The 25,962-nt window shown below is 50.6% G+C and overlaps 1 protein-coding gene across 1 annotated transcript in view; it reads left to right on the forward strand.

Moving 5' to 3' along the window:
• The window catches only part of KCNN3 (potassium calcium-activated channel subfamily N member 3), a gene marked incomplete at both ends in the record, with an annotated part of 172,926 nt that overhangs the window by 40,014 nt on the left and 106,950 nt on the right, over nt 1-25,962 (forward strand).

The raw sequence follows: 25,962 nt of genomic DNA on the forward strand, positions 1-25,962 counted from the left end.
GGTATATTAATATTCCAACTAGAAATCCTAAAAATTAGCAACAATAAAAGCAAACAATACCATTTAGAGATAGGTAAAAGACTAACATAAATAATGAATCTCCACAGATAACCAATCTTAGTTGTCTGTTGGATGGAAAATCTTGTTTCTCTGGTTCTGGTGTGTGTTACCTATTTCTTCTTTGTAGTTAATCTCTTTGAGTATTTTCTCTAGCGCTGGTTTTGAAGACATAAATTCCTTCAGTTTCTGTTTGTCATGGAAGCTTCTTATTTCCCCATCTAATTTGATAGAAAGTTTTGCTGGGTAGGAAATTTTTGGCTGGAAGTTGTTTTCTTTCAGAGTTTGGAATATGTTACTCCAAGCCCTTCTGGCTCTCATGACTTGGTTTGGGAAGTCTGGAGTGATTCTAATTGGCTTGCCTCTGAATGTCACTTGGCCCTTTGTTTTTGTTGCCTTTAAGACTCTCTGCTTGGCTTCCACATTGGTCATTTTGACAATTATGTGGTGTGGGGATCCTCTTCTCCGATCCTGTCTAAAGGGAGTTCTATAAGTTTCCTGAACCTGTGTATCGACCTCTTGCTCTCTGTTTGGAAAATTTTCTGCTATTACTTCCTTGAAGAGATTGTTGATCCCTTTGGTTTCACTTTCTTTTCCCTCCTCTATTCCAATTATTCTTAGGTTAGCTCTCTTAAAATGGGCCCATATTTCTTCAATATCAGATTCCTGCTGTCGGATATTTTTCTTAGATTAGAAACTATGCGTTCATTTTTGGAATGATCATCTTCTAAGAGCGAGATTCTGTTCTCCATGTGGTCTAATCGGTTGTTTGTGCTTTGAATTGAGGCCTTTACTTCATTAATTGCATCCTTTATCTCTTTTTGGCTCTCTCTGAATTCTTTTCGAAGCACCTCTATTATTTCTACAGTTATTTTCCTGATTTGATCTTCTAGCAATCTCTGATTTTCTGTTTTATCGGGTTCTGATGTTGTGGGGTTGTGGGCATTCATTGCTCCATTGTTATTCCTCTTTCCCATGATTTTGGAAGTTTGTGCATTCTCTGGGTTCTTCCCTTAGGTCACTACGACTTCACTTAAGGTGCTCTGGATCTCGAGTCTGTGGTATCTCAGTCCCCACTACTCCTTTACTGGGTTGTATCACAGAGTCTCAGACCCTTTAGACCATGGGGGGTGCCAGGTTGAGCGTTCTCCTATGGTGTGATATCTCTGCCACCGCCACTCCCCCACTGGGTCAAGTCCCTGGGAGTACAGTACTGGGATTTCTCCTCTAGGGGCCACAATTTGACTCACTCTTGTTGAGTGCGCAGATGGAGCTGTAGTGGACTTGGTGAATTCTCTGCTGCTGCCGCCGGTGGCAATATGGCGCCGCTGCTCCGCCCTCGGCTGTGAGGCTGGTGTATTTCTTTTCTGTTTTTGAGTTCCTCTCTGAGTCCGTGCAGGGTGTGCTGAGCCCAGCCCCTGGGAGCTTTAGCTGCTCCCTGCACCAAGAAATCTGCCGAATTCCTCCCGGCTGATCCGCAGCAGCTCACCTCGGCTCGCTGTCCGCCGCTCCTCTCTGGAGCCTGGTGGGCTGTTGCGTGCGTTGGTCTGGTGCCGTCCGGTGAGCTTGCCACTGCCGCTGGCAGTAAGACACTGCTGCCGCGTCCTCAGCTGTGAGGCCGGTGTATCTCCTCTCTGGTTCTGAGCTCCGTTATGAGTTCCCCTCCTCTCTGGAGCCTGGTGCTGCAAGGGGAAATGGCGCCCGCCGCTTCGTGCCGCGGCTCCGACTGCAGCACTGCGGTCTGGTTTCTTTCTGGTGTCTCGTTTTTCCAGCCCTCTTTTTCTCTGTCCCTTATAATTACATTTTTTGTTTCTCTGCTGATGGTGTTTCCTGGCTATGAAAGGTGCAGATTTTGTGGTAATAGAGATTGGTTGTTAGCGGGGCTCATAAGCCCCGCTTTTCTCCGTCGCCATCTTCCCGGAAGTCCCTTTTTATTTCAAGACAGGGTCTCACTAAGTTGCCAAGACTGGCCTCGAACTTGCTATCATCCTGCCTCAGTCTCCCAAGTGGCTGCAATTCCAGGTGTGCAGCACCAGGCTGGCTCTGGGGCATTTGAGGGAGCGGGCCTGGGTCTGGCTGGGACCCACAGCGTGAGGGTGAGCTGTGGGCTGGAGCAGCGGGAGGGGCTTGGACCACGTGCAGTGCCCTGCTTAGGGGTTTCCCTTTGTCCCAGACCTGTGGACAGCCGCAGGAGAGTTTTAAGGAGTTGGGGCTGTTAATGCTCCCTGCCATTCACTTAACGTAGGGTAGCAGAGAGAGCACTGGAGTGGGACCCCAGAGAGCCGGATCCCAACTCTTGGTTCTGAATGTGGATTTCGGAGCTGCTTGCCGGTGGCCAGGGCTGGGCCTCAGCATCCTGGCTGTCAAATGTGGGGACTTTTTGTGTGTGTGTGTGGTACTAAGAATGGAAACCAGGGGCTTCCTACCTCCGGGCTACACCCCCAGACCTATTTTATGTTTTATTTGGAAACTGTGTCTCACTAAGCGGCTGAGAGCCTCACTAAGTAGCTGAGGCTGGCGATCCTCCTGCCTCAGCCTCCCAAGTACTGGGATTACAAGCCTGTGCCACCACGTCTTGCAGATGTGAGGACTTTCTAAGGTCGTCCTGGCCCTGCCGTTTCTGTGCCCGTGGCCACCTCCCTCCTCGTCCCCGCCCTCTTCTGCCTGACCCGTGTCCTAGCTGGCCCCCACCCCGGGGCCAGCAGCTGGTGGAAGAAGGTGCACCCTGACTCCTGTGGCTCTCCTGGCAGGAGCACCTTCCCCACTGCTCTCAGCCCATCTGGCTCCCGCAGCCCCCAGCTCAGGTCCAGCTGGGTCTCCTCTGGTCCCTGGGCCCGGCCCCCGAGGGCCACGAGGCGCTGCCACCTGGTACGGTGACCTGTGTGTGGAGAGAGCGCCGTGCATCTGGCCCATGCAGTCTCCCTTCTGCCCAGACCCGTTTTGGAAGCCCAGCCGCCTTCCTCTCCATCCACGGTGAGCCACATCTGTGGGAGGCTCAAAAACAGACAGACCCCCAGAAATAGCACTCCTCTGCTGCCCCGGGGCTCTGATCCGCCTCCAGGGCAGGCCACGGAGGGGAAGGCAGGGCTTTCTGTTTTCCTGGGGTTTTGATCACAGCTGTTAGAGTTAAGGGCTTAACAATGGGTTCTAAACAAATAAGTATCTGTTTAGTCAGCCGGATGAGGAAATTGAGGGTGGCTGAGATGATCAGTCCCTAATTCTGAGTGATGCTACCTGACCGCAGCACGGGGAGCCGTAGCTCGCTCTCCTCCTCCGTGGGAGTATGGTGTGGTACTGCATGCAGTTATCGACTGCGTGCCAAATCCCGTGTGAAGTGATGTGGCAGAGATATGTTAGACCCAGTCCTCTAGGGCCAGAGTTTGGGGTGACCTCTGGGCGGAGTTCAGGAGCTACTGCAGGACTTTGGGTCACAATAGTTTCTTTCTTATTTATTTATTTATTTATTTATTTTTATTTTTCGGTACTGGGGATGGAACCCAGGGGCATTCGACCTCCGAGCGACACCCCCTGCCCTATTTTTGATTCTTTATTTTGAAACAGGGTCTCACTGAGTTGCAGAGGGCCTCGCTAAGTAGCCGAGGCTGGCCGTGAACCGCGAGCCTCCTGTCTCGGCCTCCCAGATGCTGGGATGACAGGCGTGCGCCACCAAGCCTCCTCCCATCCTTTTTATTTTGATACAGGATCTTGCCAAATTGCTCAGAACCTGGCTAAGTTGCTGAGGCTGGCCTCGAACCTGCAATCTTCCTGTCTCAGCCTCCCAAACACTGGGACTACAGGTGTGTGTCCCTGGGCGTGGCTTTGGCTGGCAATCTTAAAGCCTGTTGCTGGAAAACAGACATAGGCAAGAGGAAAAACACATGCGTGAAGAGAGTAAGAGGAGGGTGGATGGAAAAAGAGACATAGAAGAAAGTAACAGCAAACCTTCCCATGACAGAGGCTCTCCGGGCAGGGCCAGGTTCCCAGCTGAGACCCACAGCCCCAGGCAGCAAGAGTCCCAAGGAAGCTGGGCATGGTGGCACACCTTGTAATCCCAGCATTCAGGAGGCCGAGACAGGAGGATCGAGGTTCACGGCCAGCCTCAGCTACTTAGCGAGGCCCTCTGCAACTCAGTGAGACCCTGTTTCAAAATAAAAAGAATAAAATACAGGGCTGGGATGTAGCTCCCCGGTAGAATGTCCCTGGGTTCTGTCCCCAGTACCGCAAGGAGGGAAATACCTGCCTTCTCTCAGCTCTCCCCGGGTACTTCCTGCTAGGTGCCTCAGTTTCCCCACCTGTAAACAGAGGCTTTGAATCAGGTGATTTGGAAGATCTGCTTAGAACTAAAGTATGGGCCTGGCAGATCTGGGGCAGCAGCCCAAATAAAGGGCGTTACGCAGAAAACGTGGTATCCCAGCGGCTTCTCCGGTCTCAAGCACACCCAGGTGGGCTGCCTTGCTGCTGGGGGCCTTCTGGCTGCTCCTCCCGCGGGACACTGGAAGGCGGAAGGTTCTGGGTTTGCATTTTTGTCTGATCTTGGCATGCTCTTCTTGGAGTTCCTTAACCCCCCTTCCCACCGTCTGTGAGGCCACTTGGAACCGTCAAGGTAAATACCGGGGCGCTCGGTCGGGCGAGCGCGCATCGCCTTGATGTCTGGGCTGGCTCCTTGAGCAGCCTGTGTCTGGGTGCCTGTGGGTGCTGTCCCAGTGCCTGGCCACAGGGCCACCTTTGACCCTAGAAGCCGAGAGCTGCCCTCACGGGTCCACACAGAAGACTTGGAAGTGTTCGGGTGTGCAGTTTTGGGAGGATTGGGTTTCTTGCCATGTGACCGTGGGTCATTGCTTAAATAAGTTCAGCCTTCGTTCTTCTGTCATGGGATGGGAGTGGCTCTCCCTATCTCCCTGGGATCCGATAGGAAGAGATGCCCGCCGCCCCAAATGCTTTGAATACAGGAAGGCCCTAAATTGAGTCCAGGACACAACGATTCAGTAGAAAATATATTCCGATACCTCGCGCTCTCCATGGTGACAAGCCTCCTCTGTGCTGACGCACCCGGGCCGTCAAGGGTTAACTTAAAGCAGGCTGGGCACGTGACTGCGATTGTCCATCACTGATGGGAGAAACCTCGAAGGAGTGACATGTAATTGCAATTAATCCAGGCATGATGACACCGGCTTGCTAAAAATAGTGTGTACGAATAATAGCTTTTGATCTAGTGAGGTCGCCGTGGTTCAGGAGCTTGGCCGGGGCAGCGGGGGGCCGAGGGTCTGCTAAGGACACCTGTCTGCTCTATAGCTGAGTGACAGCCGGGGTGCAGAGGGGCAGGAAGGGGGCCCCGATTCTCTCAGGACAGCAAATCCTACATGTGCAGGGTGACGCGTTGAGGCTATCACGTTAGTAATTCCTGTTCATGTTAATAATGGTGTCAGATGGCAGGCGTTAGCCGGGATCTCGGGGCCAGCCAGTATGGACCTACGCGTGTGCCGGCTCCAGCGGCTGCAAACGCCTGTCAGACACATCATCTACACATTCCTTCTCTGGTCCTACAACAGCCCCGGGAGGAAGAAAGGTGTTTTCATTCGAAGAATGGGTGTTAAAGACGGTGATGGGGCGGAACCAGGCAGCTGTGGTCTTTGGCCTGGCTGCCTCGGCGGCTGAGCACGCATAGGTAGAGGACCTCTGGCTGGGATCCGGAGCGCTGCGGCTGTGGAAACAGAGCTCAGAGGGTGAGAAGCTACAGTCCCGGGCTGAGCGTTCACATGCACACAGAGAAAACAGGCTGTGGGCCTAGCAGGGACTTCGCCCTTGACCTTGACCTCTGCAGTCAAGAGGGGCTTGTAATAGGAAAGCTTGGCTTTAGAGTCTGGGTCCTCCACCTCCTGGTCACCTGATCTCGGCACAGTGTCTAAGCATCCCGTGCCTCGGTATCACCATTTGTCAAGTAGGGACATGGATTTCTTTTTTCTTTCTTTTTTTTTTTTTTTTTGGTGGTACTGGGGTTCCTGGAAGCCCTTCTACCTCCAGGCTACACTCCCAGACCTATTTTATATTTTTGAAACAGGGTCTCTTACGCCAGCGCGGCTGGCTTCGAACCTGCGCGATCCTCCCGTCTCCGCCTCCCAAGCGCGGGGATGACAAGCGCGCGCCACCGCGCCCGGCCAGGGACATGGATTTCTATTGGTGAGGATTCTGGGACATCCCACGTGAAGGCGAGCAGACAGACTTGGGGCCTGTGTTGTTGCAGGTCCTCGGGCAAACTTGGAGAGTCAGAGTCTGGGGAGAAAGGCCCTGAAGTGACGCCCTTCGGGGGAGAGCTGTGTGAATTCTTCAGCCTTCAAATAGCTTGGTTTTTGTTTTGTTTTGTTTTGTTGTTTTTTTTTCCCAGTACTGGGAATGGAACCCAGGGGCATTCGACCTCTGAGTTACACCCCCAGCCCTATTTTTGATTCTTTAATTTGAAACAGGGTCTCCCTGAGTTGCAAAGAGTCTCACTCAGTAGCTGAGGCTGTCCACGAACCGTGATCTTCCTTCCGAATGCTGGGATTATAAGCGTGTGTCACCACACCTCCTGGCTTATTTTATTTTATTTTTTTAATGGAACTAGGGATTGAACCAGGGGCATTCTACCACTGAGATACACCTCTAGCCCTATTTAATTTTTCATTTTGAAACAGGGTCTTATTAAGTTTCTGAGGGCCTTGCTAAATAAATAGGGGAGGTTGGCCTTGAACCTGCGATCCTGCTGTCTCAGTCTCCCAAGTACTAAGATTACAGATGTGCTCCACCACGTCTGACTCTAGAAACAGCTTTAACTGGAGCCAATTGGGTGGACTGAGCTTAGCCTTGGGTTGGGGCTACTTCAAGTTCTTGGAAGAGAACAAAATAGAATAAAATATGGAGGAGCTGAACGTGGTGGTGCACGCTCGTCATCCCAGCACTCGGGAGGCTGAGACAGGAGGATCGCGGTTCGTGGCCAACCTTAGCTACTTAGTGAGGCCCTGTGCAACTCAGTGAGACCCTGTTTCAAAAAATAAAAAGACTGCCGGCCGTGGTGGCGCACGCTTGTAATCCCCACGCTTGGGAGGCGGAGACAGGAGGATCGCGCAGGTCCGAAGCCAGCCGTGCTGGCGTAAGAGACCCTGTTTCCAAATAAAAAGTATAAAATAGGTCTGAGAGTTTAGCCTGAAAGTAGAAGGATTTCCAGGAACCCTAGTACCACCAAAAAAATAAATAAAAATAAAAAGACTAAAAAATAGGGATGGGGGTGTTGCTTGGAGGTAGAATGCCCTGGGTTCCATTCCCAGTGTCATAATAATAATAATAATAATAATAATAATAATAATAATAATAATAATAACAATAATAAACAGAACATGGAGGAATTGAGAGACTGTTTAACTACCCCCCACAACCAGGCCATGGATAACTTAGTATCACTGGGCAGGGTGGCACCCAAGAGATGTCATGTGTGGGATCCTTGAAGCTCCATCCAGGTCGGCGGTCTGCCCTTCTTCAAGGCCTCTGATGAACTTTCCTGGAGATGGGCAACATGGCTCGTGGGACGCCCCATTGCTGACAGTGGTTGGCAAAAAGTGGGCAGGTTGAGCCGGCACGGCGGCGCGCTCCTGTAATCCCAGACAAGAGTATCACAGTTTTGAGGACAACTTAGCGAGGCCCTCAACAGCTCAGAAAGACCCTGTTTAAAAAAAAAAACAGCCGGGCGTGGTGGCGCACACTTGTAATCCCCGCGCTTGGGAGGCAGAGACAGGAGGATCGCGCAGGTTCGAAGCCAGCCACGCACACTGGCTCAGGAGACCCTGTTTCCAAATAAAAATGTAAAAATAGGTCTGGGAGTGTAGCCCGGAGGTAGAAGGGTTTCCAGGAACCCCAGTACTACCAAAAAAAAAAAAAAAAAAAAAAGCAAAAAAAAAAAAAAAAACAAACAAAAAACCAGAGCTGGCAATATTTTGGTGCCAGAGAGCTAGCGAGTGAGGGAGAAATTCATAAAAGCACCCTGTTCGGCCTATTAATAGCCCATGTTTGGTCTTTACCACCTCTATCAACGCCATCTCTCACATTCAAACAATTGAAAAGCCCGTGCCAAGTGATTAGGACTTAACAACACGCGGGCTGCACCGTGAGTTTCTGCAAAAACAATATTTCCATTTCTAACGCAGCCCTGAAATGCCAATTGTTCCATGCCAACCGGTTATTTTTCCAGACCATTTCCCTTTATTTATGTTGAAGCTTTTGTTGTTTTTAAGCAAAAAGAAGATGGGGAACCTGGGGCAGGTGATGGTTTTTTCTCCCCGTTTGCCCTTGAATGAACAGATGTTCCTTCCCTCCGCAGAGGTGGCACCAGAGAAGGCCGGGGGAGGAGCGGGATGGGGCCTTGTTCTCTCCAGGGTTTGGTGGCAGGAAGAATGAGAACAGGAAAATAAGGAATGGAAGAAAAAAAAAAAAGAAAAAGAAAAGAAGGAACGGGAAAACGAGCTGGGCGTGGTGGCGGCAGGTGCCCTTAATCCCAGTACTTGAGAGGCTGAGAGAGGAGGATGGCAGGTGTGAGGCCAGCCTCAGCAATTTAAGGAGACCCTCGGCAACTTAGCGAGAGCCTGTTTCAAAGTAAAAAATAAATGTCTAGGGGGAGTAACCCCTATGCCGAATGCCCCTGGGTTCAATCCCCGGTATGGAAGGGAGGGAAAAAAGAAAAGAAGGAAAAGGAAAATCAAACCATTTGAAGGCAAGCAGCCCTGGGAAGCCTTTGGGGGCAGGGCTGCTCTGTGTAATGCTGGGTGTGACCTGGGGTCCGCCGTGGTTTTCTGGGTAACGGGGGAGTGAGGGGAGATGGTTTCAGCCTAAGCAGTGGATGGACCTCATCTGTGTAGACAAGCTCCTGTGTGGGTGAGGAAGGGGGAGGAAAACACCAGAACACAAGAGACCCCAGGAACCTGGAGGGGCTGATCGCTCTGTGGGAAGCCCCCAGAGGCATCTGCGGAGCCTGGCAGGCGGTTGTCTCCCTGACTATTTGTGATTTCTGGGCATCTTAACATTTTTCATTTAGTCCAAACAGTGCCGGGTGATGCTGTTTGGTGGGCGGACCAAAACGGGTTTGCCTCGGGGCACCAGGTGGGGAGTGGCGGGTTCCCTGCACCCCAGAGCTCTCTGGTGAGGGTGGGCTCCGGAGGCGGCTGCCTGCGGTGAGGATGGAGGAGGCCGGGCTGGAGGGAAGAGAGGGGCCGTGTCTTGAGGACCAGCGGTTCTCTGGGTTTCTCCGGTGGTGCAAATCCACGGTCTTATTTCAAGGTGTCGCCATCAGAAGATGGATTTAGCCAGCTTCTTGTAACTGGTTAACCACAGCTCCTGTGGCGAATCTGGGAGTCTTGTGTGTTCCTGAGGGAGTGTCTAGGGCAGGATGGGGAGACAGGAAGGGCAAGGTGGGGGTGAGCTGGCTTTGTGCTAGCCGGGGACCCAGGCTCACGTGGAACACACTGCTGGTTGATTTCCTGCCGTTTTATTGGTGGGGGGGCAGATAGAGAGTTTTTTTTTTTTTTTTGCAGTACCGGGAAAAGAACCCAGGGCCATTCTACCTCCGAACTACACCCCAGTCCCTGTTTTTTTAAATTTTGAAACAGGGTCTCACTGAGTTGCAGAGGACCTCACTAAGTAGTAGCTGAGGCTGTCTGCAAACCACAATCCTCCTGTCTCAGCCTCCCAAATGCTGGGATTACAGGCGTGTGCCCCCACTCCCGACCAACTTGTGTGTGTGTGTGTGTGTGTGTGTGTGTGTGTGTGTGTGTGGTACTGAGGGTGGAACCCAAGGGCCTTCTACCTCTGGGCTACACTCCCAGACCTATTTTTATATTTTCTTTGGAAACAAGGTCTCACGAAGTTGCTGAGAGCCTCACTAAGCTGTTGAGGCTGGCTACAAACAAGTGCCATCCTCCTGTCTCAGCCTCCCAAGAACTGGAATTTCAAGTGTTCGCCACCACTTCCGGCTCAGAGAGGTTTAAATAAGAGAAAATAAAGCCACATCCGAGAAAACCATCCTGAAAGTCTATCTATTTGTTCCAAATAATTTAGAATATGTAAGAAAATGGGGGCTTCGATTGGAAGTGGTAGTACACACCTGTGATCCCGGAAATTGGGAAGCTGAGACAGGAGGATCGCTGGTTTGAGGCCAGCTTCAGCAGTTTAGTGAGACTTTCAGCAACCTAGTGAGACCCCGTTTCAAGACAGAAAGTAAAAATAAAGAGCTGGGGGTATAGCTTGAAGGTAGAATCCCCTTGGGTTCAATCCTTAATACTAAAATGAAAGGAAAAGAGAAAGAAAAGTGAGAAAGAAAGAAAAAGAAAAGAAAAGGGGAAGGGCTTCTGTAATCTGGATGAAATATGGAGACCACAGTTCTCTTGAGGGGGCAGTAAAGACTTGTAAACTCTGGGGAGGGCCTGGCCACACCTGGAGGGGGTGAAGGGTTAGCAGATTTATTTATTTATTTATTTATTTATTTATTTATTTATTTGCGGTGCTGGGGATGGAACCCAGGAGCATTCTACCTCCCAGCTACACCCCCAGCCCTATTTTTGATACTCTATTTTGAAACAGGGTCTCAGTACTTTGCAGAGGGCCTCACTAAGTAGCTGAGGTTGACTGTGAACTGCTGTCTCAGCCTCCCAAATGCTGGGATTCCAAGTGAGCGCCACCGCGCCCGGCTGGGTTAGCAGTTCTATGGCTCTGCAACCCAGGCAGGCAGGATGGACACTGTGGCTGGGACAGGAGTCCTCGCCCTGCCCCTCTGAGATGAGGGCGTGGCTCTGAGATGAGGGCGTGGCTCTGAGATGAGGGCGTGGCTCTGAAATGAGGGCATGGCTCTGAGATGAGGGCGTGGCTCTGAGATGAGGGCGTGGCTCTGAGATGGGGGCGTGGCTCTGAGATGAGGGCGTGGCTCTGAGATGAGGGCGTGGCTCTGAGATGAGGGCGTGGCGCTGAGATGAGGGCGTGGCTCTGAGATGAGGGCGTGGCTCTGAGATGAGGGCATGGCTCTGAGATGAGGGCGTGGCTCTGAGATGAGGGCGTGGCTCTGAGATGAGGGCGTGGCTCTGAGATGAGGGCGTGGCTCTGAGATGAGGGCGTGGCGCTGAGATGAGGGCGTGGCGCTGAGATGAGGGCGTGGCACAGGGAACTTCAGAGACTGAGGCCTGGTGGCCGAGATGCATTCCTCACGCTGGAGGAGGCTGCGGGAGCTTAGCGACACTTTCTGGAAACAGGTGGATGAGAGATGATCAGGGTACGCTGTTCATCAGAGGAGTCCAGCATTGACAGGTCTTGAGGTCACTTCCAGGGTGGGGACCCAGATTCCTGGAGAACAGATGGGTTTAGGGACTGGCATGGGAAAGCCCAGGTGGGCAGGGGTTGGGGAGCCCCCGGCCCTGATGCTGGAGTTTGCTCCCGCCCAGGCTGCTGTCTGATAGAGGGCAAGCGGGCCTCTTTGGCCGACTTCAAAATCCTCATGTAGAAAGAGCGGTGGGTGTTATAGCCAGGCGTGGTGGGTCGTAATCGAGAGGCTGAGGCAGGAGGATCGCAGGTTTGAGGACAGCCTCAGCAACTTAGCAAGACCCTGTTTCAACATAAAAAATAAATAAATAAAATAAAGCTGGGCGTGGTAGAGCACACTTGTAATTCCAGTACTTGGGAGGCCGAGACAGGAGGATCGCTCAGCCAGCCTCAGCTACTTAGGCTTTCAGCAACGTAGTGAGACCCTGTTTCCAAATAAAATATAAAAAAAATAGATCTGGGAGTGTATCCCGGAGGTAGAAAGCCCCTGGGTTCCACCCCCAGTACAAAAAAAAAAAAAAAATTGAGGCTGTATTTGTCATTTCACATACATTCCCAACAAACTTTTTTTTTTTTTTTTTTTTTCTGTACTGGGGATTGAATCTGCGGGTACCCCGCCACTGAGCTGTATTCCCACCCTTTTTACTATTTTCTTTTGAGACAAGTCTCAGTAATTTCCCAGGCTCACCTTGAACCTGCAATCCTCCTGCCTCGGAGTAGCTGGGATTGCATCAGCTTGCTTGGCCCAGCAAGTACTTGTTAAGAGCTTTGCTTTGTATCTGCTTTCAAAAGACTCCATCAAGTATCTGCTTTCAAAAGACTGCATCAAGGGCAGATCCGCTCCCTCCCCACACACGCTTATCACAGTTTCTGGTCCATGGTAAGCATGTCACAGACATTTTGATTAAATTGCACGGAATCCTTGCCAGTATTCTACGTGGGGCAGAAAAATAAATTCGAGACAAACATCCAGCAGAGAATTCATGATAGGCCAGTCCCCCTCTGCCCACACCTTGGGGGAGAAACCCATCTCCTTAATTGGAGTGATGTTCATGGCCTAGAGGGGTGACCTGGTGAGTTGGTACTGTGGGAACACGGTCCCCCAAATGACCTTTCCCGGGTTTACTCGGGGCGTCGTGCGGCGGGAGAGCCAGGGCCCAGGGAGCATCATTTGCGCCTAATTGCTGTCCTGGTCGTCTTGCTGGCTTCACTAAACATCGCCAGGCCACCCCCTGCTCAGAGCTGAATGTTCTTGTTATTAGCTGCGTGATGTCCCTCAGACATCAGGTTCCATCTCTTTCTGGAATTGACAAAGTAGATGGGCACAGACAAGTGCCCCCGGCCAAAGTTCTTTGAGAAGTTTTATTTTTAGGCTTTTTTTTTTTTTTTTTGCAGTACTAGGGATGGAACCCAGAGATATTCAATTGCTGAGCGACACCCCCAGCCCTATTTTTGATTCTTTATTTTGAAGCAGGGTCTCACTGAGTTGCAAAGGTCCTCACTAAGTAGCTGAGGCTGTCCATGAACCACGATCCTCCTGTCTCAGCCTCCCAAGTATTAGGATTACAAGCGTGCGCCACCATGCCCAGTTTATTCTTTTTTTTGTGTGTGTGGTACTGGGGAAGTAGAACTCAGGGGCTTTCTACCTCCGGGCTATACTCTCAGCCCTATTTTATATTTTATTTGAAAACAGGGTCTCACTAAGTTGCTGAGAGCCTCACTAAGTAGCTGAGGCTGGCTTCGAACCTGCACGATCCCCCTGTCTCAGCCTCCCAAGTACTGGGATTATAAGCGTGCGCCACCACGCCCGGCTGACCCTTGACTTTCTGAGAATAACTGATATTGGGTAGTCTCATATTCACTAGTTCCATGCATTTTCCTGAAAATGACATATTTTTGTTCTTCTTGATGGCTGAGCAAAATCCCATGGTGTGTGTGCGCGTGTGTGTGTGCGTGTGTGTGTGTACACTACATTTTCGTTTTCTTTATCCTTCTGTTGATGGGCACCTTGACTAGTTCCATAATTTGACTGCCCTAAACGTGGGCATTCATGGGTCATCGTAGCCTGGACTCCGTGAGTTTTCTTCCGAGGCCGCCGGTTTCCTTCAGTTGAAAAGCATTTCCCAGCTGCCTCAGCGGGAGAGTGGGGTTTCATGGTGGTTAATGCTCTACCCTGGCTGGGGCAGTGCTGGTAGGGGACAGATGTCAAGTGTGGTCAGCCTCAGGAAGGATATGGGGCTCGGGCGGGCCAGTGGGGTTCTTGGTGCTGGGTTATCCTGTGTAATGTTTACACAAGCAGCAGCTCCCGGCTGAGGTGGTGGGGAGGAGGATCCCAGGTAGAGACCGTGGATGTGGGGGCCCGGAGGACTGGGCTCCGTGGAGCCCTCTGCTTGTAGTTATGGGTTGCGTCCGCCTGTCCTGATGCTGGTCAGTGGTGTGTCTGACCCCGTGGAGCCTGGAACTGAGGGGAGTGTGGGTAATTTTTTTTTTTTTTTTTTTTTTTTGTACTGGGGATGGAACCAGGGGCATTCTACCTCCAAGCGCTACACCCCTAGCCCTAATTTTTTTTTTTTTTTTTTTTTGCGGGTCTGGGAATGGAACCCAGGGTCATTCGACCTCCAAGCTACATCCTCTGCCCTATTTTTTATTCCTTATTTTGAAACCGGGTCTCACTAAGTTGCAGAGGGCCTCACTAAGTAGCTGAGGCTGTCCGTGAACCAGGATCCTCCTGTCTCAGCCTCCCGAATGCTAAGATTACAAGCGTGTGCCACCACACCGGCTCCTAGCCCTATTTTTATTCTTTCTTTTGAAACAGGGTCTCACTGAGTTGCAGAGGGCCTCACTAAGTAGCTGAGGCTGTCTGTGAACCTCGATCCTCCTGTTTCAGCCTCCCGAATGCTGGGATCGCAAGTGTGTGCCACCACACCCGGCTTATTTTTTCATTCTTTATTTTGAAACAAGTTCTCACTAAGTTGCAGAAGGCCGCCCTAAGTAGCTGAGGCTGTCCAAGAACCGTGATCCTCCTGTCTTAGCCTCTCTAATGCTGGGATTACAAGTGTGCACCCCCATGCCCAGCTAGTGTGGATAATTTAATGTGAGCTCTCAGCCAGCTGGACTGTGTCTCAAGCCTTCGCCAGTCATAGCAGGAGGTAAACCGGGACAGAAGTTAGCTATAGTAAGGCGAGTTAGGTGCCCCAGAGTGGCAGGGAGCCGGGTGTGGTGGCTCACACCTGTGATCCCAGGATATGAAGGCTGAGACAGGAGGTTCCAGGCCAGCTTTAGCAATTTAGTGAGACCCTGTTCCCAAGTAAAAAATAAAATAATGCCGGGCGTGGTGGCGCACGCTTGAAATCCCTGAGCTTGGGAGGCGGAGACAGGAGGATCGCGCTGGTTCGGAGCCAGCATTGCTGGCTTAAGAGACCCTGTTTCCACATAAAAAAAAGTAAAAAATAGGTCTGGGAGTGTAGCCCGTGGGAGTGTATCCCAGAGGTAGAAGGGCTTCCAGGAACCCCAGTACCACCAAAAAAAAAAAGAATAAAAAATAGAGCTAGGGGTTTAGCTTAGAGATAGAATGCCCTTGGTTCTATCCCTGGTACTGCAATAAAATAAAATAAAATAAAATAAAATAAAATAAAATGGTGTTGGGGTATATGAAGCCCAGAGGTAGAATGCCCCTAGGTTCAATACCTAATACCATCAGACGAAGGGAGGGGATAGGGAGGGAGGGAGGGAGAGAGAGAGAGAGAGAGAGAGAGAGAGAGAGAGAAGAAATGTATGGTGTGTGGTCCGAGCGTGTTTGTTGGCCGGTGTGTCCTGAACCCACGGGCTAGCTGCACTTTTTAGAGACATTTTCCAAGAGCCTCATTTTTCTGGTAAACCGAGCCTGGAAGAGTAAGCAAGCTGTCCAAGGCCAGGCGTTGGCCATGAAGGCGAAGCAGCCACCGTAGGGTAGGAAGCATCTGGGGTCTTTGGCGCTCCTTTCTCAGGCCCTTGAGAGACTAGAATCCCACTGGGACAGCGTGGGCTGCTTGCCCTGCCCTCGGGAGGACAGGACGCAGAAGGCCTGAGCCACTCCATTGTGGGCCATGAGCGCCCCAATTCATATTGTGGTGGGAGATGGCTTGGAAGACCAGGTCGGCCATGAAATCAGGCAGCTGGATTGGGAGGAGGAGTCTATGCTAAGATGGCAGTGCCAGGGTTTGGGGGGAAGAGATATCAGAAGTTGAGATCATGCCAGATGTGGTGGTGCACGCTTGTGGTCCCAGCATTCGGGAGGCTGAGAGTGGCGGATCGTTGTTCACGACCAGCCTCAGCTACTTAGTGAGGCCCTTTGCAACTCAGTGAGACCCTGTTTCAAAATAAAGATTAAAAAATAGGGCTGGGGAGCCGGGCGCTTGTAATCTCAGTACTTGGGAGGCTGAGACAAGAGGATCATGCAGGTTTGAAGCCAGCCTCAGCTACTTAGTGAGGTTCTCAGTAACTTAGTGAGACCCTGTTTCCAAATAAAGAATACAAAATCGGGCTGGGGATATAGCTTAGAGGTAGAATGTCCCTGGGTTCTATCCCCAGTATCACAAAAAACAAAAACTAAATAAACACACACAAAAAATAGTGCTGGGGGTGTAGCTCAGAGGTAGAATGTCCCTAGGTTCCATCCCCAGTACCATAAAAAAAAAAAAAATTGAGATCATGAGAAAGGGTTGAGGGTGTGGGGATTGGGGGGCCAGGCTGGGCGCTGGTGTGAAGGCCCCTGGTGCTGCAGAGACACTCAGGTGTCCCCAGAGAACCCCCACCAGGAACGTCCCTTCCCCACCCCCTGTGGAGGAGGGGCAGGCTTAATCTGCGTAGCATCATTAGCAAGAGTGTCTAATTGGGACAAGCGTGACGGAGCCGCAGTGTTAGGCTGGTGTTGAATATCAATCTGTTTTGGAGTCTCTCCAGGCGATTGAGGGGAAAGCTGGCCTTACTAGACAGGAAAAGGCTTCTAAATCAATTATATTTCCCAGATCGCACGCCTCAGACCCGGCGATGTCAGAAAGGGGTAGCAGACCTCATTCGGTGGATGCTGGATGCAGACTCCAGGTGTTATCCCTGCTGCGCCTCTGGGGGACCTAGCGTGTGACAGGAATCACAAATGGACCTTGTGTGCCCGCGCTCACACATGTACACAGACACACACACACGCACGCACGCGTGCCTGGAAGGTAGTGCCTGGGTTGGGGAAGACTTGCAACACTCTTTCCTGAGCTAAGCCTGCAAGCTCTGGTTTCCTGCTTTATCCAGTGTTCCAAATGCATTTAGCACTTCCAAGTCCCTGGGAAGATAGATGTATGGGGCTCATTATACTTCTGGCCTGTGGTTGGAAGCTACAGCTGGGGCAGCGGCTGAGAGGCTTCACTGCAGAAACCCGAGGCCAGCAGGGCCAGTGGGGCGGGTGGGGCCGGGCCTGGGGCCCAGAGGCAGACAGATGTGAGGTACCTCCTGGCCTCTCTATTTATTTATTTATTTATTTATTATTTTGTGTGTATGTGTGTGTGTGGTACTGGGCATGGAACCCAGGGGCATTCTACTTCTGAGCAATACCCTCAGCTCTATTTTTTATTCTTTATTTTGAAACAGAGTCTCATTGAGTTGCAAAGGGCCTCACTAAGTAGCTGAGGCTGTTTGTGAACGGCCATCCTCCGGTCTCAGCCTCCCAAATGCTGGGATTATAAGCATGTGCCACTATGCCTGGTTTTATTTATTTATTTATTTATTTATTTATTTATGGTACTGGGAGTTGAACCCAGGGGCCTTCTACCTTTGAGCTACACCCCCAGATCTACTGTATTATTTTTTTTTTTATTTTGAAACAGGGTCTCACTAAGTCGCAGAGGGCCTCACTAAATAGCTGAGGCTGGCTGCAAACCTGTGATCCTCCTGTCTGAGCTTCCCAAGTACCGGGATTATAAGCGTGCGCCACCACTCCTGGCTGACCCAGCTTCTTCAGACCCTGGCTTTGCTGTTGGTGGCTATGGCCTCGGGCAGCTTACCTAACTCTTGAGAGCCTCGGTTTCCTCCTCTGTAAAGTGGGTTGATGATCCCATCTTGTATACGTGGCCTTCTGTCATGGACCTGTATAACAGATAGCTGTCATCACTAAGAAGTCACGGACTTGGGAAGGGCTGGCTTGTGGTTGGAGCAGAAAAGGCCCACACCTGAGATGCATCCTGACCTCCTTCCTGGCTGGGGGTCTCCTTGGCCGTGCCCACAGGTGTGGAGAGATTCCACTGGGATGAAGTGAACCCACAGTCTCACATAGGAGCCAGAGCACCTCAAAGAGGGGACTAAGTGTTTACATAGAAAAATCTGGGAGCGCCGGGCGTGGTGGCACACCCTTGTATCCCCAGCATTCGGGAGGCTGGGACGGGAGGATCGCGGTTCGCAGCCAGCCTCAGCTGCTTAGTGAGGCCCTCTGCAACTCAGTGAGACCCTGTTTCAAAAGAAAGGATAAAAAATAGGGCTGGGGGGTGTAGCTTGGAGTTAGAATGCCCCTGGGCTCTGGGTTCCAAAATAAAAATAAATAAATAAATAATGAAGAAAGAAAGAAAGAAAAAAGAAAAAGAAAAATCTGGCATAGAGGTAGAATCTGGATTAGTTGTGTGGCCTTGGAAAAGTCACCTTGATTTTCCACGTTGGTTTTTCAGCAGTAAAGTATGCAGGGTGAGGATTTGAGTGCGGGCTTGTTAAGGGCCTGTTCTGGGAGCCGGTGAGCATTATTGCTGCTCAATAAACATTAGGTGAAGAGCCGGGCGTGGTGGCGCAGGCTTGTAATCCCCGCGCTTGGGAGGCGGAGACAGGAGGATCGCGCAGGTTCGAAGCCAGCCTCAGCTACTTAGTGAGGCTCTCAGCTACTTAGCGAGACCCTGTTTCCAAATAAAATATAAAATGGGTCTGGGAGTATAGCCCGGAGGTAGAAAGCCTCTGGGTTCCACCTCCAGTAACACCAAAAAAATAAATAAATAAACATTAGGTGAAGAGAAAAGTATTAGTGTTAAGTAATTTCAAGAAGCGCTCTTTAAGTACCTACTGGGCTCAGAACATCAGATAGGTTTAAAGGTCATACAGTATCAATGTTGTTGTTAGCATTGCGGTACTAGGGATTGGACCCAGGGACCTTCTACCTATGTGCTAATCCCACAGTCCATTGATTGATTGATTGACTGATTGCAGTACTGGGGATGGAAGACAGGTGCATTCTACCTCTGGGTTACACACCCCCAGCCCTATTTTTTTAAAAAATTCTTTATTTTGAAACAGGGTCTCACTAAGTTGCAGAGGCCTCACTAAGTAGCTGAGGCTGGCCTTGAACCTGTGATCCTCCTGTCTTAGTCTCCCAAGTACTGGGATTACAAGCATGTGCCACCACTCCCGGCTAGTACTTTTTTTTTTTTTTTTTGGTGGTACTGGGGTTCCTGGAAACCCTTCTACCTCCGGGCTATACTCCCAGACACCTTTTTTTTAAATATTTTTATTTGGAAATAGGGTCTCTTAAACCAGCAAGGCTGGCTTCAAACCTGTGCGATCCTCCTGTCTCTGCCTCCCAAACGCGGGGATTACAAGCATGCGCCACCACGCCCCACTTTATTTTTATTTTATGAAACAGGGTCTCATTAGGTGGCTGAGGGTCTGTTTCTCTAAGTTGCTCAAGGTAGCCTCGAACCTGTGATTCTCCTGGTTCAGCCTTCTGAATGTGTACCACTGTGCCTGGCTAGTATAAATGTTATTGTCCCATGAATTCTGCTAGGCTGTGAATCAAGGCAACGAGACGGCCGTTTGAGGTGAGCGTGAATCCCTCTTCTACCTAGTCCCAGAATTACAGGAGGCCCATCCTCATTGGACCAGAGCATCCATCCAATCTCCTAATGGGAGTCAAGAAGAGGGCGGGACATAGCGTGATGGCAGCAAATAAATGGACACCCAGTAAAGAAGCCGGGCTTGTCATCCCGGCATCTGGGAGGCTGAGATGGGAGGATCGCGGTTCACGGCCAGCCTCGGCTACTTAGTGAGTCCCTTTGCAACTCAGTGAGACCCGGTTTCCAAATAAAGAGTAAAAAATCGGGCTGGGGGTGTATCTCGGAGGTAGAATGGCCCTGGATTCCATCCCCAGTAACACACACATAAATAAATAAGTAAAACCTTCAAGCCTCGGGTCCCTCATCCCGTGCCAGGGATGAGCTGGCGGCTCCCGCTTCCCACAGGCACCCGAAGCGGGGCGCTGGCCACGTCACAAATGAAGATGAATCATTCCATCTGCATGGAAGCCTCTTTCTAGATTTTTGAGAAGTAAACAAACCTTCTCATTATAAAAATAGTATTTCTCATTGTGGAAAATTGAAAGAGAGAGGGGGGAAAAAGAAAACACCCCCAGCATGCAGGAGAGTTAAGGTATTTCTAGTCTTTCTGCATTCATCAACAAAACGAGTTGTTGGAAATATACTACATGTACAGTGGGGGGTGTCAAGGGTTTCTACTTAATATTTTTTTCCTCCTCCTCCTCCTCCTCCTCCTCCTCCTCCTCCTCCTCCTCCTCCTTTCTTCTTCTTCTTTTTTTGCAGTACTTTGGATAGAACCCAGGGTCATTCTGCCTCTGAACTATACCCTCAGTTCTATTTTTTTAAATTTTGAAACAGGGTCTCACTAAGTTGCTGAGAGCCTCACTAAGTAGCTGAGGCTGGCCGCGAACCCAGATCCTCCTGTCTCACCCTCCCAAGCGCGGGGATTACAAGCGTGCGCCACCATGTGAAGCTACACTTAATATTCCATTACCAACCTTCCTCCATGCCTTCAAATGTTTTCTACTGTGGTGTCTTCTAGGGGCTACGTAATGCCTGATCACAGAATGTCTTAAATTAACTGAACCACTTGGGTAGTTTTGGACAGCTACAAATGGCTCCCCCCCTCAACAACAACAACAACAACAACAAAACTTGAGCTGAGCGTGGTGGTACAGACTTGTAGAATCCCAGTACTGAGACAGGAGGATCGCACAGGTTCGAAGCCAGCCTCAGCTACTTAGTGAGGCTCTCAGCAACTTAGTGAGACCCTGTTTCCAAATAATATAGAAAATAGGTCTGGAGGTACAGCTCCTCTGAGCGGAGGTAGAAGGCCCCTGAGTTCCCTCCATGGTACCACAACAAAACAAAACCAAACCTCCTTAGGGTAGAGTGGTCCCCATCCCAGGGTTGGGGTGATTCTACTCTGTTGTTGACACATCTGAGTCTCAGAAGAGACGACCGCCTGGCCAGGTGGGCACAGCACTCCTTCCAGATCCGTGAGTCTCTTTCTGACCCTCAGGTGGGAGAGTGTCAGACACAGCACGTCGCAGGGCCACCATCGGGCGCGTGGCAGCTCATTAGTGAGTCCTGTGTCGCCGCTACCACCATATCGATTTCAAGCTCCACTGGCTTTCAGGCTACAAAGAAAAGATGATAGCTCGACATTTTAACAAATGGAAACTATTTCTGGTCCAGGCAAACTTTTCTGACATGTTTTTCAGATATTAAAAATGGGCGATGAGCCGGGCGTGGTGGCTCACGCTTGCGATCTCAGCATTTGGGAGGCTGAGACAGGAGGTTTCGCCATTCGCGGCCAGCCTCAGCTACTTAGCGAGGCCCTTCGCAACTCAGTGAGACCCTGTTTCAAAAATAAAAAGGCTTAAAAAATAGGACTGGGGGTGTAGCTCAGAGGTACAATGCCCCTGGGTTCCATCTCCAGTACCACAAAAAATAAATAAAATAAAATAAAAGACTAAAAAATAGGGCTGGGGGTTGAGCTTGGAGATAGCTTGGGTTCTATCCCCAGTACTGAAAAAAAAGGGGGGGGGGTGAGAGTGATGGTTTATTCTCTCTGTCTCTCTCCTTCTATCTCCTTTCTTTTCTTTTTTGGTACTGAGGATTGAACCCAGAGGCATTCTACTTCTGAGCTATGCCCCCAGCCCCTTTTATTTTTATTTTGAAACAGGGTTTTGCTAAGTTGCTGAGGCTGACCTCAATCCTGCAATCCTCCTGTCTCAGCCTTCCAAGCACTGGGATTACAGCTGGTTTGTGGTTTTACTGACAGCTGATAGAGAATGCAAGGGAATCTGTAAAGTACCAGAGTCCCCACTGACCCATGCACAGCGCGTCCTCTGTGCGCTGGAGCTGACCCCAAAGGTCACGTTGGCTAAAACCAAGAAGCAGGTGGGAGCTGCCTTTTAGTGGAAAGGCTTCCAGTTTTAGGACAGATGGAAGAGGCTTAAAGAAGACACAGCACCTGGTCTCTTTCCCTTCACTTCCTCTAAAAATGATGGAAGTAGACTGGGATTCTGATTCCAGTTAATTTCCGCCAAAAGAAATAAGTCAGAGGTTGAAATGCGCAGCGATCCCAAACCTGTCCCGGGGTGGGCGTGACGCTCCCCAGATGCCTTAGGATCCCTTTGAGAAGAACGTGATGGCCATTTGGCTGGAAGCGTGCGAGCCGTCGCCAGCTCGTCCCTACAGGGAGCATTTGCTTTCCTAAAGCAGCCCCAACTCCGTCCCGAGGATGGAGCGATCCTTCCAGCAACACGTGATGCTTCTAAAGTGTGAATCTTCTCCGGGGCCAGAACGCGCCCCACGCTTCTGTGTGCCCACGTTGCACGAGCAGCAGCGTACCGACGCCCCGAGACACCGCCGGGCTGGGTGCTCAGTAACGAAGGCAGGCGGCTCTTGGCTAAACCGTAAAGAGGCAGGAAAACTGGCTTATGTTTAGACAATCCGTGTGTGTGTGTGTGTGTGTGTGTGTGTGTGTGTGTGAGAGAGAGAGAGAGAGAGTGAGAGAGAGATGAACCCAGGGGCATTCTACTTCTGGGCTACACAGGGTTTCACTAAGTTGCTGAGGCTGGCCTTGAATTTGCAATCCTTCTGTCTCAGCCTCTCTGAGTTACAGGCATTTGCCACCATGTCCACGTCCAGCTTAGACAATCTTTATTTTTTTGGTGGTACTGGGGGTGGAACCCAGGGGATTTTCTACCTCCGGGCTGTACCCCCAGACCTATTTTTTTTTTTTATTTGGGACAGGGTCTCACTAAGTTGCCGAGAGCCTCACTAAGTAGCTGAGGCTGGCTTCGAACCCGTGCCATCCTCCTGTCTCAGCCTCCCAAGCGCGGGGATTACAAGCGTGCGTCACATGCCCGGCTGTTAGACGGTCTTTTCATTTTGACATTTTGTGATGCTGAGGATATGATCCAGGACCTCCAGCTTGCTAGGCAAGTGCTCAGCCACTGGGCGAGGTGGAATGGAGTCTTAGTGGCACAGTTGGAGGACCTCCTACGGGTTAGAGTGTCTGAGCTTGGTGTAATCCACAGCGGAAGCGTCAGAGGCCCTCTCTGTACGTCCTCCAGCATCCAGCACATGGTTAGGGATTTAAGGTGCTCAACCAAGCCGGGTGTGGTGGCGCACGCTTGTAATCTCAGCACTTGGGAGGCTGAGACAGGAGGATCCTGCTGGTTCTCTGACAGCCTCGGCTACTTAGTGAGGTCCTTCTCAACTCAGTGAGACCCTGTTTCAAAATAAAGAATAAACGCTGGGCGCGGTGGCACACGCTTGTAATCCCTGCACTTGGGAGGCTGAGAAAAGAGAATTGCGCAGGTTCGAAGCCAGCCTCAGCTAAGAATAAGAGCTGGGCGTGGTGGCACAGGCTTGTGATCCCCGTACTTGGGAGGCAGAGACAGGAGGATCGCACAGCTTTGAAGCCAGTCTCAGATTCTTAGTGAGGCTCTCAGCAACTTAGTGAGACCCTGTTTCCAAATAAAATATAAAATAGGTCTGGGAGTATAGCCCAGAGGTAGAAAAGCCCCTGGGTTCCATCCCCAGTACCACATGGGTGTGGGTGGCTGGAAGTCCTGGGTTCCGATCCTTGTGTGGTTTCTGGCGATTGAGTCTAGAGACATTCTAGTCCTGAGCTACATACCCAGCCCTTTTTGTTTTGAGGTAGGACCTCACTAAGTTGCTGGCCTTGAACCTGCTATCCTTCTGTCTCAACCTTCCAAGGACTAGGGTGACCTAGTGTAGCACCGCGCGGGCCCAGCCTTCCTCTACTGCAAAGGCCGCCACGTGGCCCAAGGGGCCCTGGCTGTGTCTCAGCCGCCTTGTGCCCACCTTTGAGTGCATTCTCTGACCTCAGCGATGCCTCCCTCCCTCCTCAGAGTCTCCAGGTTCTCCAATAATGTATCTGTGTGATTAATCTTTGAAATGCTTACCAATGTCATCTTAAATTTCTCTCTTTTTTTAAAATCAAAAGCTGTGTGTGGCGGCACACACCTATAATCACAGTACGTAGGAGGCTGAGACAGGAGGACTGCAGGTTTGCGGTCAGCCTCAGCAACTTACCAAGACCCTGTTTCAAAATAAAATAAAATAATGCTGGGGGTGTAGCTCAGTGACAGAATGTCCCTGGGTTCAATCTCCAGTATCACAAAAATTTTATTGAGATATGGTATTTATTCATCTTCCAAAGTATAACATGATAATTTGGTGCAGAGTGTAATCATCAAATCAGGATAATAAGTGTTTCCATCTCTTCAAGCATGACACATTTCTCTGTGCTAAGAACTTTTGTACTCTTCTGGTCTACAGAAGTATGTCATAGGTCATTATAATCAGCTACCCTACTGTGCTATAGAAAACAGAACCGATTCCTCCCAGCTAACGATGTTTGGGGCCCTTTTGTCTTAAATTGTCATTTAGTTCTATTCAAAGGACGTTTCAAGCTGGGCATGGTGGCACACTCTTTTAATCTCAGTACTTGGGAGGCTGAGACAGGAGGATCACAGATTTGAGGACAGCCTCAGCAACCTAGTGAGACTCTCCGAACTTAGCAAGACTCTGTTTCCACATTTAAAAAGGGGCTGAGGATATAGCTTGGAGATAGAATGCTCCTGGGTTCAATCTCTAGAACCAAAAGAAAGAAAAAATAAAAAGGATGTCACATTTTCTCCCGTTTCCTGTTAGAGAGTAGACCGAGGGCCTACTTTCAAAACCCCGGCTTTGAAATGAGCATACGCCACTCGGCCCTCCAGACCTCCATCTGCAACATGTATGAAGTTGGGATAAAGACCAAAGGGTGTGGTGCGGATGAGCGAGAGCGGATATGTAAAACCGTGGGAACCGTGGGGTTCATCACAGAAGCGGCACATGGTCTAATCCTCAGCTCCTGGAGGACCAGGGCTGCTTCTTAGGTGAACATAGCTCTCAGGGCCGGGCGCCAGGCAGCATGTGCTTGAAGATGCTGCCAGGACCTTTCTGTTGCCCTTGCTCGGGGCCGAGTGTCTGTTTTCCTTGGGACTGGAAGCCAGTTCCACCTCTGAGCCCCAGCCCGCCTGCTCTGCCTTGCGGAGGACGGGAAGCAAGCGGGAACCGTGGGAGCAGCTCCTATGCACTAGTTCTTCACAGTGGTTCGTGAGGTAGCACAGAGCTCTACGTGGCTGTCAGGGTTTGGACCCGTCAGATTAGCCTGAGGCTTAAGCCACTCCGGGCTGACAGCTGCCCTGGCCATGTGTCCATCCCTCAGCCATGACCTGTCTCTCCCGGGTTTGTCCCTTGTCTGCATTTGCCCCGCTCCTCCCGCCAGTGGCTCATCTGGCCGCCCTTGCCTACCTCTCCTGCCCTCCGCCTAGGGGCAGGGCCGGCTGCCACGACAGTCTAATTCATTCCCAAAGGAAAATGAATTGTCAGAAGTGGAAGGGACTAGCCGGATGTGGTGGTGCACGCTTGTAATCCCAGCATGTGGGAGGCCGAGACAGGAGGATTGTGGTTCATGGACAGCCTCAGCTACTTAGTGACGCCCTTTGCAAATCAGTGAGACCCCGTTTCTTTTTTTTCTTTCTTTCTTTTTTTTTTTTTTGGTGGTACTGGGGTTCCTGGAAGCCCTCCTACCTCCGGGCTACACTCCCAGACCTGTTTTTACATTTTTTATTTGGAAACAGGGTCTCCTAAACCAGCGCGGGCGGCTGGCTTCGAACCTGCGTGATCCTCCTGTCTCTGCCTCCCAAGCGCAGGGATTACAAGCGTGCGCCACCTCGCCCGGCATAGACCCCGTTTCAAAATAAAGAATAAGCCGGGCATGGTGACGCACGCTTGTAATCCCAGCGTTTGGGAGGCTGAGATAGGAGGATCATGCAGGTTCAAAGCCAGCCTCAGCTACTTAGGCTCTCAGCAACTTAGTGAGACCCTGTTTCCAAACAAAATATAAAATAGGCTTGGGAGCATAGCCCGGAGGTAGAAAAGCCCCTGGGTTCCACCCCCAGTACCACAAATAAAATAAATAAATAAATAAATAAATAATAAAGCTGGGGGTTTAGCAGAGGTAGAATGCCCCTGGGTTCCATCCTAATACCAAAAAAAAAAAAAAAAAAAAAAAAAAAAAAAAGGAGGAGGAGGAGGAGGACTTGGGAAATCCTCTGGGTAGCATTTGTTAAAAGAAAACAGAAACCAGAGCTGGCATGACAGGGATGCTCCAACCGTATAATAGCGGCATAAAAAAGAATTATGTTCACATGACTTATGACCTTGTAAGCAG

Source organism: Muscardinus avellanarius (assembly GCF_963383645.1).
Source record: "Muscardinus avellanarius genome assembly, chromosome: 3".
In the NCBI taxonomy this organism is placed as follows: domain Eukaryota; kingdom Metazoa; phylum Chordata; class Mammalia; order Rodentia; family Gliridae; genus Muscardinus; species Muscardinus avellanarius.